General features: G+C 40.6%; 1 protein-coding gene across 2 annotated transcripts in view; it reads right to left on the bottom strand.

Annotated features, from left to right (window-relative positions):
• Ddhd1 (DDHD domain containing 1) overlaps positions 1-15,389 on the bottom strand; it is a gene marked incomplete at its 5' end in the record, with an annotated part of 74,305 nt that extends 58,916 nt beyond the window's left edge. For both annotated transcript variants that reach the window (XM_005376772.2, XM_013510321.1), the window contains 1 exon segment: positions 14,987-15,389.
• Positions 15,390-15,396: the final 7 nt, after the last annotated feature.

The raw sequence follows: 15,396 nt of genomic DNA, 5'->3' as shown, positions 1-15,396 counted from the left end.
TTTTTTGAGACAGAGTCTCACCATGTAGTGCAAGCTGGCTTTAAACTGACTTATGTAGCCCAGGCTGGCTTTGAACTCATAGTGAGATACTCCTGCCTAGCCTCTTGAGTGCTAGGATTACAGGCATGTGCCACCATCCCTGGCTCAAACTTTTCTTTCTACTTAATGTTTTTCATGGTTTTAACCTATGCTTTCCAAATATGGCTGAGTACCAGAATCACTTGATGAATTACATGAAAAGATTTTTCAAGGGGCTGGGGATTTAGCTCAGCAGCAAAGCGCCTGCCTGGCAAGTGCAAGGTCATGAGTTCGGTTCCTGGTACCGGAGAAAAACAAAAACAAAAACAAAAAAAAAAAAAAAAAAGATTTTTCAGATTCCTTCCTACACAAATTAACAAACAGTCTCTGGAGATAGGGCCCACAAATATATACTTTAAAAGAAGTTCTTCAGGTTATGCATTATAAAGTAAAATATTCGTAAGTGACCATGGGTTCCCAGTAAGTCAAATTAGTTATTCACAAATTTGATCAACCACGAAAACTAAAAATATTTTCAGCCCATTCTCACATATACATATTTGCAAATTTTATATATATGTATATGTTCTAAAATGTATTATTCGTTATAAGAGCTGGAACAGAAAAATTGAAAGAATGAAATTGAAAGTATATATAAACTCAGGTATTTCCATTACACCATCCTGAAATACGGTGCTTACATAGCACTTCATTTTAGAGGCCACTGGTTTAAATACCAATGATCTTTGCATCTGAATTCCAGCACTATTTTCTTCTGAACTCCAGATCTATACACTCACCTGCCCACTGGATGTTTTCTTCTATCTGGCTATGCAGCAGAAGCCTTAGTAACATAATATGTCAAAATTAACTTTTAGCTTTCCTCTGTCACCCCAAGGTGGGGTCGGGTAGGAAATCTACTCTCCCACAATCCAAACAAGTTAGAAAACATTAGATATAAATTGGACTCCTTACTCATAATGCACTGATACTGTACACTCTACATCCTTAACATCTTCCTTCACCCCTCCAATGATCACTCAGCGTGTCACCCAGACTCAGACCCTGTCTCACCTAGAATTCTGCACTAACTCCCTAAGGTGATGAGCTAACTTTTTCTAGTTTTCCACTTATTGTCCACAATGCTACCAAACTGGAAACTAAAACTGAAAATTTGATCAAGTTACTTCCCCACTTTATACCACAGAATATCTCACTCTCACAGGCAAAATTTAAATTCTCAGTATGAAAAGCTCATCCCATCTAGTCCCCATTGCTCTAGTTTTCTTCTTCTACACTTTTCTACCTTATTCCCAATGCTTCAGCCAAACAGGACCTCTGAATGCATTATCCTCCTTCACGGTTCCAAGACTTTAAACATGGCATTCCTTCTGCCCATTACTTTCTTTCTTAAGGCTTAAAGTGCAGAACAAATTTCTCTCAGGAGAGTGTCCATTCCCTTCCCTTACCAGTAGATACCAGATAAAACTTGGTGAATTAATTAACATTTTAAAAATTATTAAAAACTAAATAATTCACATTACAAAAAAAGTGCATCATTTAGGAAGATGGCAAACATCAAAATGTCACAATAATTATTCATCCGGAGGATCAACTATAAATGAAACACAATCATCTCAGAATTTAAACTCTAAATTGGGTACAAACCAAAAGAAAAACTAAAATCATTTTTTAGAAAAGAGGAGCAAGGTAGAAAGAAAGAGAACAATCATGTAGTCAAATTTCACAATGCCAATGGGTGCAGATGCAAGTTTCCACAATTTGAGTCATTTGTAGGAAAATGGATGCACCTCAAGACCATAATGTTAAGTGAAGTAAATCAGACACAAAAGCTTTAACATTGCATCATTTTTCTTATTTGAGAAACCCAAAGCACAAATAAAGAGCAAAGGAATGATAGATAACAGGAAACTGCAAATGGAAAGGGGACCAAGAAATAGGATGGAGGAGGAGAGCAGAAGGGTATGTAAACATAATTAAGGTGTGTTACATACATGGACATGTACCAACTCTCCATGATGAATGTAATTATCAGTATAATGGCTGACTGTGTCACTTTGAGAAGTTTAGAATCTTAACTAAATCGGCTCAGCAATTCCACAGCCTAGGGCAGCTCATTGCCTGGACAGTATAAAGGAGAAATGAGGGAGGATGGACTGGATCCTGTTCTTTGGAGTAGCTCCAGTCTTCGCCTTCAGCTTGGATGTCACTGCCTGGCTTATAGCGCAGACTCTTTGGCTTCCACCTCGGATCCTTCAGCCTTCCCTCCCAGCCCACTGGCCTCCTAATATGGACATACAAGGACACTGCAGTGAACTCCAGGCCTTGGACTGAAACCTTTGGTCTGCAGTGTGCAGACACCCTCTGCACATTTCCTCATCCAACTGTGCCTGGTCATTATGTTCTAATCAGCCAGGATACGGAGACTGAGTCCACGGGGCTGAGGAATGTCCTCAGAAAGTCTTGACAAGATCAAACTAAGGTAATGTAACCGTGTATAAGAACAAAGCTTGACAAAACTGAATGAATGAGTCTCACAAAATCTAAAGAAACCCATCAGGTACTCAGAGCACAAAAATATAACCCAAGAGAAAAGTCAGTCAACAGAAATAGACCCAGAAATAACACAGACGGTAAAATTAGCAGAAAAAAATATTAAAAACAATCATTACACTTCCTAGATCCTAGAAGGTAGAGGAAAATATGAACATTATCAAAAAGGAAATAGAAGATACAAAAATTTGCCTAAACTGAACTTCTGGAGATAGAAAATATAGTATAAGAAATGAAAAAATATATACAATGAGATTGACACGATTAGACAGTGAAGAAAATTAGTAAGGTTCTCCATGTTCACATTATAAAAACAGGTCATATTCACTCAAAAACATAGCAAAAGAAACTTTTTAAAATGAAACACAAAGAAAAAAAAAAAAAAAAGAAAGAAAAACGCACAGAGCTGTGGGCTAAGTCCAAAAGCACAGAGCTGTGGTGTGATATCTAGCAGATTAACTTTCATGGAGTAGGCATCCAAGAAATGGCATAAGGTGAACAGAAAAATAAATTGGGAGAAAGAGCCAAACATTGCACAGACTTCATGAAAACCATAAACCCACACACCTCCTAGAATCTCAACAAATTCTATGTAGATAAACTATGAGGCAAGCCACACCAAGATACACATAATAAAATGTCCAAAAGTCATTAAAAAAGTAGGGAGAGTGCTACCATAAAAGATAACACCTAGAAGAACAACTATAAAAATAACAGCAAACTTCTCATCAGACTATATGCAAATGAAAGACAATGCAGTAGCATGTTTAAAGTTCTGAAAGATATAAAAATATCAACCTCAGATTATACAACCAGCACAAATACCTTTCAAGAATGAAGAGAATATAGTTTTTTTTAAATCTCTTTAAAAAAGTTGCTTAGGCTGTAGAAAAGTTAAAGTACATCATTCCTACCCTTAAAACAAGAAAACTTTTTTATTTATGTAACTACAATTCTTCTAGAACCTGTCATGCAGTTGACATCATGGGGCAACTCATACAATGTCTAAGGAGGATAGGGAGAAACAAGATGTAAGCTTTTGCTTACTGGGGACAGGGTACAGATTTTAGCTAAAAGTTTAATTGCTAAGGTCAAGTGTGGGCTACAGTGAGTGTAGAGCTCCTAAGGATTCAGATACAAAGAGAAATTGTACCCCCTTGCAGGTTCTTTTTCATAGATCAGTTCATAGGAAAGATGGAATGACAGCAAACCCAAGTACCTGCTCTGTGGTGCAGACTTGAGAGAGGAACCTGCCAGAACCAAGGAACAACAGAGCAATAAGCAAATGCTAAAACAGAGATGCAATAAAGATACCAAGTGATAATGGGAAGGCTAATTCTCCTAGAACCTGTTGAAATGCAACCTTGGCCTGACTACGAAAGTGAGGCCAATTCTTGTGGTTTAGATCTAGAACAGTGGTGGCGAACCTATGGCATGCATGTTTTTCTTTTAGCACAAGGATGTGAATGTATGAGTTTTTTTTTTTTGTTTTTTTTTTTTTTTAATTAAAACACTATTCAGGTTTAATTGCAGCATTGGCACTTTGCTATAAATGAATTTTGGGTTGCAGTTTGGGAACTTGTCTATAAAAGATATGCCCTCACTGATCTAGAATATTCCCTGAAATTCTCATGTTCTCAGAGGCAGGGGGTTTGGAAGGCAATTATATGTGGAAAGCGACTAAGACAGATTTTGGTACTGGGAGTGGGGTCACTGCCATGTCTGTACCTGACCACATGCTTCAAAGCCTTTGGAAGTAGTATACAGGAAGACTGTGAAAAGGTTTGGAAATGCCAGCAAGTGAAGCTCTACTATGCTATAGATTGAGATTAATAAGAGATACTGGTCAGGGTTCAGAAGAATGCTGAGAGAAATGCAGACAGTAATGGTCAGGCTCAAGAGGTTTCACTAGGAACAAATTGATGAAGGCAATTTCAAGGCTGAAGGAAATTTCAAGGCTGTGTTCAGGCTGTAGCATGGGTACTGCCTGCTGCTTTTAGCAAAATCTATAGTGAGAATCAGTTGCAAATGTGAGAATCAGTTGCAAATGGCAGAATTAAATGATTTTAAAAGTCCATGGTTTTGTCAGAAAGAAGTACCTGCAAAGTTGGGGCCATGGAGAGCATGGCTGTTATCAAAACAAAGCCAAATCCCTTGCACTGGGACAACAGGAAAGGTGCCCTGAGGGTATTTCAGAAATTAGTAAGACCTCACCTTTCACAGGTTCAAAGGTACAAAACTGTAAAGCTTTGAGAAGAGAGGCCATGGGTCCTTTGTTCTAGAACGGCCACTTCACTAGCAAGTTGGCTTCCCAGTATTTGTTTCACAGTGTTCAGCCATCCAGGCACTTAAGAGGCCTCTGTAGCCATGATCCAAGAGGGCCTGTCCATTGCTTGTGCTAGGCACAGATGTTGGTGCCATCCATATGGTGCTAGTTTTTCAGGTATATGGAATGCAAAAGTTGTTGGGTCAGGGAGGCTTCCACTCAGATTTCAGAAAGGCCTGGGAGACTAGGCAATAGTTCCCTGAGAGAGCAGTGCATGATGCTCTAAGAGTGAGGGCAAAAGTGCAGCAGAAACCCTAGGAACTGGTCATGGAAGGGAGCAAAGCCATCCCAAGACAACCTGCAATATCATAGAGGTAAGGATACTCACATCTTTTGGAACTCATCTTGCCATGACTTGCCCTCGGTGCTGGACATGGAACTATAGGCTTTAACTTTTGCCCTATAGGGTTTCAGTCTTGCTTTGATCCAATTCCTTTCTATCCTCCTGTTCCTTTAAAATGGACATATTTACCCTGCGCCATTATATATTGAAAGCATTTAACCTTTTTTGATTTTTATAGGGACTCTTAGCTAAGTTTGCTTAGGGTTTCAGAGACTCTGAAGTTAGACTTTTCAGCAATGCTGTATCAAAACAAAGCCCAATCCCTTGCATTTGGAACTTTTAAAACTCTTAAAAGTTTTAAAACTTTGGCAACTCTTAGAGATGGACTAAATGTATTTGGATAGAGATGTACATGAGTATTTTGGGGGTTGGGGTAGAATGTTCCCCAAAACTCTCCTGTGCTTGGGGCAGGGCTTTTGGAAGGTGATTCGATCATGGGGCCTGATGTTCATCAATGAATACATCTTCTAATGAGTTCAGCAGCTGAGTATGCTGTTAAAAGGTGGGGCCTGGCTTGAAGGGGCGAGTAACTGGGGGTATGATCCGGAAAGTTAGCTCTCTCTCCCCGGCTCCTCCCTTCTTTCTCTGTTTCTTGGCTGCCATGACATAAGCAGGTTTTGATGCCCAGGTTCTTCCATTGCGCAGTTTCTGCCTTACAGCCAGATAACTGTTAGCTCAAACAATCTCTCCTCCTTTAAATTGTGGGTGTCACATATCTTGTCCCAGTGACAAGGAAAGTAACTAAGACATCAATACATCCCCTATAATCAGAATTTCTTGGGATATTAAAAAGGAAGATTCTCAGGCCCAGCTCAGATCTCTCAAATCACATCTCGACGGACGAGATTGGAGAATGTATAGTCTTAACAGTCTTCCTCATTATCAGGCTCAGTGAAATCTAAAAACTACTAGTCTAAGATGCCATTTGCAGAGAAAGGAACACAACTGGTCAATTCAGAGACTGAAGTGTCTTCCAATGTCCTCATCTTCATTTGGCTCAGTCTCAAGACTGCAGGAGGACTAAGGACCCTCAAGTGTGACATTCCATCATGATTCTCAGAACTCACAGGTGATTAAACAGGTAATGAGCACATGGAAATAAATCAAGTATGTGTATATATGCATACGTATACAGTCATTAAGTTTAGGCTGAAGCAGCTCTGCAAGAGTCACAGCTTTCCAAACTTCTTTTTCACAAGTAAAACAGGTCTATCACATCATTTTTAATTTCCAGAAAAAAAGGTTTCTAGTTCTAGAAAACCATACTGGCTGGGCTTAGACACAATAACACCGTACTAAGTACCTTCTCTATGTACCCATACATATTTTGACTGAATCTTAATAGCAATATTGCATCATTAGCTTGATAATACCTCTGTGAGGCAGGAATGATCCTTATTTTCAAAGGAGAAACTAGGCCATGAGAGCTTATCACTTGTCCAAAGTCAGGCAGCTACAATAAAGCAAAGATTCACCCAAAGCCCATATGCTTTTATTGCCAAAGTTGGGGAAGGGATGGCTTCCCCAAATCCCTGGGCTAAGGATAGACTGCAGATTATTTTAAGTTCAGTATTCTAGAAGATGCCTGAGCATAGCTGCCATCCCTATTACTGCTAGTTCAATTGCAGATCAGTTAAGAGTCGTCCTTAGTTTGCAGGCTGAAGTCTCCTGAACTATGAGACTTTGTTGTGGGCTATTTTTTCCTTGCCAACATGGCAGGAAACCAAGAACACTACTGGCTCTGCAACTGAAAACTGAGCAATCTTTTAGAAAACTATAAAGTTCTCAATTGTACCAAAAATCTTGGTAGGTGGTAGAGATGATCTAAATGAGCTTTGGGAGTACAGTTTATACTTGCCATATTTGTTGACAAAATCTACATACCAAAAGAAAAAAAAAAAAGATACTCAAGAATTTAGAATGCTTCTATGGAAATGAATTCCTCTTTCCACAGGCAGTAAATCTGTGAGGGAATAACTGGGCCAAGCAGGAAGACTAAAGACAGTGCAGCCTCAGAGATAGGCACGAATCACAAAGGTGGACAACAATAACAGGGGCCCTTGGGCTCTGCCTATTTGAGAAGTTATTATCAAGACAGCAGGCTAGGAAAATCCGACATCAGGAAAGACTACAAATCAAAAGGAGATCCAAGAATATCAGGTAGTTTGTAAATGTGGAGAAATAGAAAAGGTAGAATAACAAAGTTATACAGAATGCTCTATTTGTTGTGTTTTAAGATCTTTAAATGTTTTAAATAATTTATTAAAATAATTCTAAAAGGCGGGTACCACTGTCCACATTTTTTTCAGAGAAAACGACGAGAATTTTAGTTGACTAAGGTCACACAGATACCACATGGCACAGATGGGATCTGAGTTCAGATGATCTGCCTCCAGCGGTCCTTTATATTCTCAACCACTATACAACGCTGCCCCTCTAGAAAAGCCACTTAGAACTAATGCAGGTAGCTGGCAGAGAAAATACTGGTAAGTTGTGATATGGTGAAAGGACTTGAAAACAAATGTTACATGGCCTGTTGTGTTCTCCAACAGTTGTAAGTCTTTCCATGAAAAAATCTGAAATAAGTCTTATCCTGCATTCCAGGATTGGGGCATTTACTGCGAGGTGGCGTTACATACTGCTCTCCAACAAGAAAAAAGTATAAAAGCATAAAAGAATGTAGTTTATACAAAATACTGCAATAGGTTAAGTAGTAAATAGCTTAAAAGAATAAACAGCAACTATATCTAGGAAGATATCCTACAATACAGAGTCCACCAAAAACATGTATACACACTTCAGGATTTTGTTTTTGAAAAAACAGAAAGTATGATGTTTTCTCAGCAGATGGTGTTACCCTTGTATGGGGGACTCTAGAAGATATCGTGTCTCACAGAAAGTCCATGACAGTGATGGCCCCTAGAGAAACTGAAAATGCATGCATGTGCAGCAATCTCAATGACCAAGGTTACCTAAGCAGCAGTTTGTCATACTAATAAATGTCTGGAAGCTAATGGCTATCCTCTTGAGCACCTCTTGAAATGGTAGAGACCAAAGGTAACGTATTAATCTCATGAAATCTTAATAAATTTTAAAATATTTATGCAAGTTTTTCTTTTCCTGATGTATAGTTTTTCTGGCAGACTCTGCACAAGGTGTCATTTTTTTCTAGTAAAAGCCAAAGAACAGAATATGAGCGCCTTGTGCTAATTTTAAATAGGAAATGTATTCATAGTTGGCTTTACAAGGAGAATGTTGAGGAAGATGAGTACTGTTGATAAACCTTGCAGACAGGTCCTCCACTCTCATTTAACCCCAGCAGTGCAGTAAAGCTCATTTCAGCAGCGGACAGCCATATGGGAAGAGTAAGGGCCATTGACAGTGCTCGAGCAGCCACGCCGCGCCTTTCTCAGTTTGAGTGATGCTCAACAACCTCTCTGGCTACTCTGAAGTAGATTCTTTTTCTGATGATTGTCTTTTGGTTCAAAGCAAAGACTTTATTTTCCACTTTACAAACAAACTTGAAGGAAGATTAAAATACATAGCAGATGTTCAAATGTAGATTTACTGACAGTCTACGTGAGCGAATCAGGTGGACAAGGGCTACTTGTGAGGCCTAGCTACAAACAATTCCATAGAAGGAGAATAATGGATTCAATCAATAAAATAAGAACCAGAAGTGGATCATTTAGGATAACAAAATGTAAGAGTAGGGTAACATTTAACTGTGTTGTTTCTACTGTATAGAAGCAATTCCAATTCTGCTCCCTGTTATCATCTCGTGTAACTGCACATCAAGTACCAGGGCACATGACTCAGAAATCTTCAGTTTTAGCGTAGTTCATCCACTTCCTCGTCTCATCTCATGTGCCTCAAGAGCTACTCTGTATCAACGGTCAGAATAACACCCACTGAGAAGCAGTCAGAGGGAGAATTAGTAATAGAGAGATTTCTATTCATACAGTTAAAATTATATTCTAGCACACAAAAGCGACTTACAACGATTTGGAAATGCCATCCACCATGCAGATGGAATTTGTAAGTATTTCTCTAAGATTTCCAGATACTTTATCTGAAGTCTTGGGACACAGAAATACCAATAATAATGTAATTTCCAAAGGCTACTCTGGCTCCTGCCAATTATTCAACAGACTTTATTTGAACATAAAAAACAATAGTCACAAACATTATCTAGGTATAGTTTAATGTAGTAAAACAATAGAATAAATATTAATCAATATAAAATTTATTCTTGCTAGCACTCTGATAAGGAAAGCACTATATAAGATAGAATTACTTCTGTATTATCTATTAATTTTCTGTATTTGTTGCTGAGCACAGACTATTCCTACTTTTTACCATATTAAACTTCAATTGTTCCCTAACACAGGGGTATCCAGAATATGTGTATTACGCATTTCATTCCTTTATAGATACACAATCAAAAGAATTGTAGGATATATATAGTAACTTTAGAAAACATTTTTCCTTTATTCCACCTTTTAATTCCTTTTAGGAATGTATGACCAAAAAAAAGGACGGGACTGTCTCTATCTATAGCTTTTATTAGTGCTGTCAGCTTTTTCTGATAATATCAGATTTCCCAACTATGAGAAATTCTAAAACTATCTAATCTCCTGCCAATAATCTTCATTTTAGGTTTCTATAACAGACTCACCCTTTTCCTTCTTCTCCCAGTCATCTTCCACCCTCCACCTCCTTAGTGCCCATCGTTCTCAGTGAGGCCTCAACTAGCACATCCAGGCTTTTCTTGTTCTCTACAAAAAAGGACTGGCCATATGGTTCCAGACATCAAAGATCTCAACAAAACACAAACCACAGGAGTTGATGTGGAGATAAAAGACCCAGGAAATAAAGCTTGGGTGAGGGAAGAGTACAATAAGTTTCCTTTATGACAAAATAGAACAGGAGGAAAGAAAAGACAGGGTTGACAGAAAAAAGAAAACCACACTCAGTACTGTAAACATTTGTAGCATTTGAACAACATGCATTATTCTATTAAAGCCAGATACAAACAAGGTGGGTCAATAGATGATACCAAATCAGTTTTTAAACTTATGCATCTGGTGGCAAAGAGAAAGTAGGCTCAGATGCTCTGATCAGGCAGGACCAAGGCCTGGGCTCCATGTGCATCACTAGCCAGTCACATCCTTGCGCTGTCTCAGCAGGTTCTGAAATATGCACTCTAAGGCAGACTTGATCTGAGATGTGGTGGGTTCTCGGGCAGTTTCTGCCAGGTTCTAAATAAACTGAGCACTCAGAATTCCAATGCAGCCCAAGGCTTATCTCCAGTCAAGGCTAGTGAGGGACAATGTAGCTCAGAGAGAAAAGTCTCTAGTAACAATTTTTAGTGTTGGGCATATGAATAGCTGGCCTGTACTTCCTAAATCCTGCTTAACTGGAGACAGAAACTAATCAAGAAAAGGTATCTTTCATACCCTTGGACATGAGCTGGGGATATAGCTCAGCGGCACAGTGCCTGCCTGACAAGCATGAGGTCATGAGTTTGATACCTGGTACCAAAACAAAAACAAAAACAAAAATGTTATACCCTTGGACTACATTATTCTCTCCTAATGCCCTATGTCACATAAAGGATTGTTATTCATCATTGTTGCTGTTCTGGTGTTTTTGTTTTGTTTTGCTTTTGGCAGTACTGGGGATTGAACCTAAGGTCCCACATGTGCTAGGCAAGCAAGTGCTCTATCACTAAACTATACCTTCAGCAGCTATTCATGCTTGAATAAATAACATGGTTACGTTCATGCAAATTTAATCAGCACTGGGCATTTGAGGGAAAAGTTCTAGTTTTTCTACCTCATTTTGTTGGAAATATAATTTTCCCTGGATTTCATTATATCATGAAGACAACTGGTTAATTTCTAAAGTATCTGAAACTGAAAATGGTTTAAAATTATAACAATGTAAGCAGGCCTTATGAGAATGGGAAAGAGGAGACACTTGCCATTTATAGTAAAATTTTGGTCAATAAAAAATCTGTAATAAATTGATCAATGAATGGAAATTATGTCTAATATACACTGTACACACCAAAGCCATCAATACTGTTATGAGACTGCTCTAACCTCATATACTATGCTTTTCCATGTATCTTCCCAGCAGCTATTACTAAATGCTTTGGCCGCTTTCTTTCCAGTGTTCTTTACAAATTCTTTCACCTCACAAGCTAGTAACAAAAAACTATGAGCGTTCAACAATTTTGCACTGGTTAACCTTATAAATCTTTATGTAATCTTCTAAGAATAATGCCCACAGTTTTTAGAATCTACACATAGTTAATACTGAGTACTATGTACTAATGACTCTTCTAAACATATTTCATATAATAACCCCCAAAACATGCTTATGAAGTGAACACAAGTAGCTTAGGAGGAGCACTGCTGGTGGAAAGTTCACTTACCGTTACTCAGCAACGGTCAATTGTTATCTAATATGCCCACATGCAGCTAGAAGAACATATAAACATGATAAAACAAAAATAAAAGCCTACAATTTATTCTTTCATAGGTAATAATACTGACTTCCATCTACACAAGAATTTTGTTTTTTTGATTCATGTAGAGGCACAATGGTTTAAATTTTACCTGTGAGTAAAATTCACTTTCTTTTTTTTTTGGTTTTTCTCCGGTACTGGGAACTGAACTCACGACCTTGCGCTTGCCAGGCAGGCGCTTTGCCGCTGAGCTAAATCCCCAGCCCCAAGTAAAATTCACAAGAAAAAGTAAATTAATACTTTTTTAAGACTAGGTAGAGCTCACTTGTTTACCCTGATATCCTGATGCAGTTGGCTGAATTAGGCCACAAAAATCTATATAGCCAATGGACTCCTACCACCATTTGATGAAGCCACTTGCTGGACTTTTTTTTAAACCTTTCATTATCACTATTCAGAAAGTTTCCAAAAAGATAAAAAAAGGAAAAGGAAAATGGTCAAAAGTTGCAAAGTACTGTAAGAGTTACACCACTTGAAAAAAGAATGAAGAGGAGGGGCTGGGGATTTAGCTCAGTGGCACAGTACCTGCCTGGCAAGCGCAAGGTCGTGAGTTTGATTCCCGGTACTGGGATTAAAAAAGAATGAAGAGACCATCTGGGATTGAGCTTTCCCAGGAACAGTGAAAACTTCTGTAAGCCACAGAGACCTGAAGAATCAATTAGAACAAAGTTACGCAGGATTTGGGGAGAAATGGAAAATTAAAGAATATCACAGAAAACTCTGCTTTCATTGTAGATTGAATGGTATCCCTGGACACGAACAGAATTGTACATAAAGAAAATGCTAAGATGGAGACAAAATAGGTGTTGCTCTTATATTAACAAAGTAATCGATAAAACAGACTTGGCCTTATAGTTACCTGCTCTAGGAAAGAAGACTGGAGAAGCCTGACTCCATATTATCTTCAGTCAACTTTTGTAGGCCTTTACCATTTCTTGACTGATTTACAACACCAGTATCTAGTGACATTTTGGTTCCCATTCTCCAATCCCACCTTTGCTAGGCACTAATCTCACCTACTTGTAATGGACAACCTTCAACTGGTCACTGCTACTCACAGAATGAAGTCCAAATTCCTCAGCACTACACATCCACCCAGATGTACCATTCATGTGCTGCTGTGCAGATCAGACCTCAGCCCTCATATCTGCACCCCATGGATGGTCAAATCCCAAACCCACCAGTGTATCTTGGCCCTTGCTGGGCCTTATTTCCTCATGAGGCCCCCCACAGGATTTTCATGTGCTACTATGTCCTTGCATATGGCGCTCCATCTAGGGCAAATGCCCTTCTAATTCCCTGCTTCCTCCTCTGCCTGACTAAACTCATCCTTCCAGACTCAGTCTTACATCCCTGTGGGAAGCTTTCCTAATGCCCACACCATCCGATGGGTCAGAAGCTTTTTGGACGCTGCACTGTATTTCCCACTGGACTAATGCAATGAATTGCTTTATCACTTTCTAGCTGAGTGACCTTGAACAAGTTCGTTAATTTCACTGGATCCATTGCTTCATGTCATGAAAGCACTAATTTGCTATCACAGTGAAACACGGAGTGTCAAAAATCATTTGTAAACAGTGAAGCAACCACGAAGATATGAAAAATTTTATCATAAACTGGAAGAGCACACGGTACTCTAGGTGACTATACTTCAGTTCAATCTAAGGTAAGATTCATCAGTCCTGATTTCCAGTCCCCTCTCCAAGGGATCCCTGCATTTTTACCCTACTTTCTGGCTCCACTAAATCCTTGTGCTTCTATCTTCAGGAAAATAAAAATCTACGGTAATGTTTAGGTCATTTCAAGAAAACAGAGTGGGGAGCTACTGAACAATGAACACACTTCTTTTCCTTACCTTTCCTAGTGCCTTTACACGAGTACCATGTTAACATATACAACCATTCAGTAATACACAAATATCGTTAACACATACGATCATCTAGTAAATACGAAGGCACTGAAGAAGTGAATACAAGCATACCCTCTCCTTAATAAGCTTACAGCCAAAAGGAACGAGTGATTTAACAGATGCCACATGCATCTGACCTTAAACAGTGTTTAACAAATGCTTTTCTCGTCATCTTCAAGAGCAATACATTTCCTGCTAGTCCATGTGATGATCTGGCACAAGTTCTAATTGCTATTAGTAACTCACCCTTACCATATGAGTATTTTAACATTATCAGAATCACCAAAGTGCATTCACCAGGTCATGATTCAATTCATGGTTATGGAGTTCTAACTATAGTCAGACTTATCAGAGCACACAGATAAAGGTGATGGACTCTGCTCACAAGCTACTAAATATTTGCAAGGAAGCTAAGCCATTTATTACTACAAAGCAGAAAGCTGTCAGGTGTGTGGAGGACCTAAAGGTAGTGACAATCAACGAAGGCATTTGAGTTAGGATCCTAACGGTGGCTAAGAGCTTCTATTAATATTGAGTATCTAGTATATACCACATATGTAACATGTAATACTCTGTATGCAGTGTAAGGTATCTGCTATCGCCTTCCTCCAGCTGTGTTGTTGTCTAACACTACTCACACATATGTGCTAAGCACTGTTCCACGCCCTTTAAAGGTACACTTTCTCATTTCCAACATCCCCGTTTTACAGATGAGGCACAAGGTTTGTTATTTTCCAAGACTGAGAGTTAAAAATAAAAACATGTATATATAAATAAAGACCTAAGAGAAAAAACGCATATTCTCGGAGTGCGCGGTCCCACCTGACAGAACTGCTTCCCGCAGTGCCTTCCACCTCTCCAGGGCGCACCCAGCGGGAACAACACATCGCCTTGCCTTTCCCGCCAGGGATTAATTTTCTTTTCCTGAGCCCGTAACTGAACGGTTGATTCTCCTGCGGATCCTCTCAAAACTACCCTCTCCAGAGAACATCAGGCTGCTACTTAAGTCACCGGCGGTTCGGGGTGCAGGGGACCGAGTGAGATCCCTCTCGGACTGGGGATCCGTTCCAGGATCACCTCCAGGGGTGGCAGCCACGCTCGGCTCGCCCAGAGGCGCCATCCCGGCGGCATCCTCTCCTGCCGAGCCCGGGCAGCTTGGGCTCTGGGTCTGCTCCTGCGCCCCGCACCTTCCGCAGTCCCCGCTGCCCGCGCGCCAGGACTCCCGCGCCCCAGTCTCCGCCGCCCGGTCCCCAGCCCGCCCGACCCCGGCCGGCCACTTACGGTTCCAGTACACCGGGTAGCACTCCCCCTGGGTCACATCCACCTCGTAGAGGCCGCCGCGCACGCACACCGGCTCGATGTGCACCAGCCCCTCGGCGTCGGGCTCGCGCCCCGCCGCGCGCGGGCAGAAGCCGCAGGCGCGGTCCCCCTCCTCGTAGTCGTCCTCGGCGGAGCGCTCGGGGGCCGCCGGGCCGCAAGCGAGGTCGTCGTCGCGGGCCCGGGCGCCGGGCGCCCGCAGCAGCGTCCGGAAGGCGAGCTCGATGCGCAGCGAGTCGTAGCCGATGAAAGGCTTCCAGGTCTTCTTGTCCTCCCGGTAGAACCAGCGCACCTCCTCGGGGCCCAGCTCCGCCACCACCTCGTAGCGGTGCCGGGCGGCCGGGCCGCCGGGCCGGGCGCGCTTCCTCTCCCCG

This window comes from Chinchilla lanigera, unplaced genomic scaffold (genome assembly GCF_000276665.1).
Source record: "Chinchilla lanigera isolate Chin_1 unplaced genomic scaffold, ChiLan1.0 scaffold00008, whole genome shotgun sequence".
Lineage (NCBI taxonomy): Eukaryota > Metazoa > Chordata > Mammalia > Rodentia > Chinchillidae > Chinchilla > Chinchilla lanigera.
This window is presented reverse-complemented; position numbering and strand designations above follow the sequence as displayed.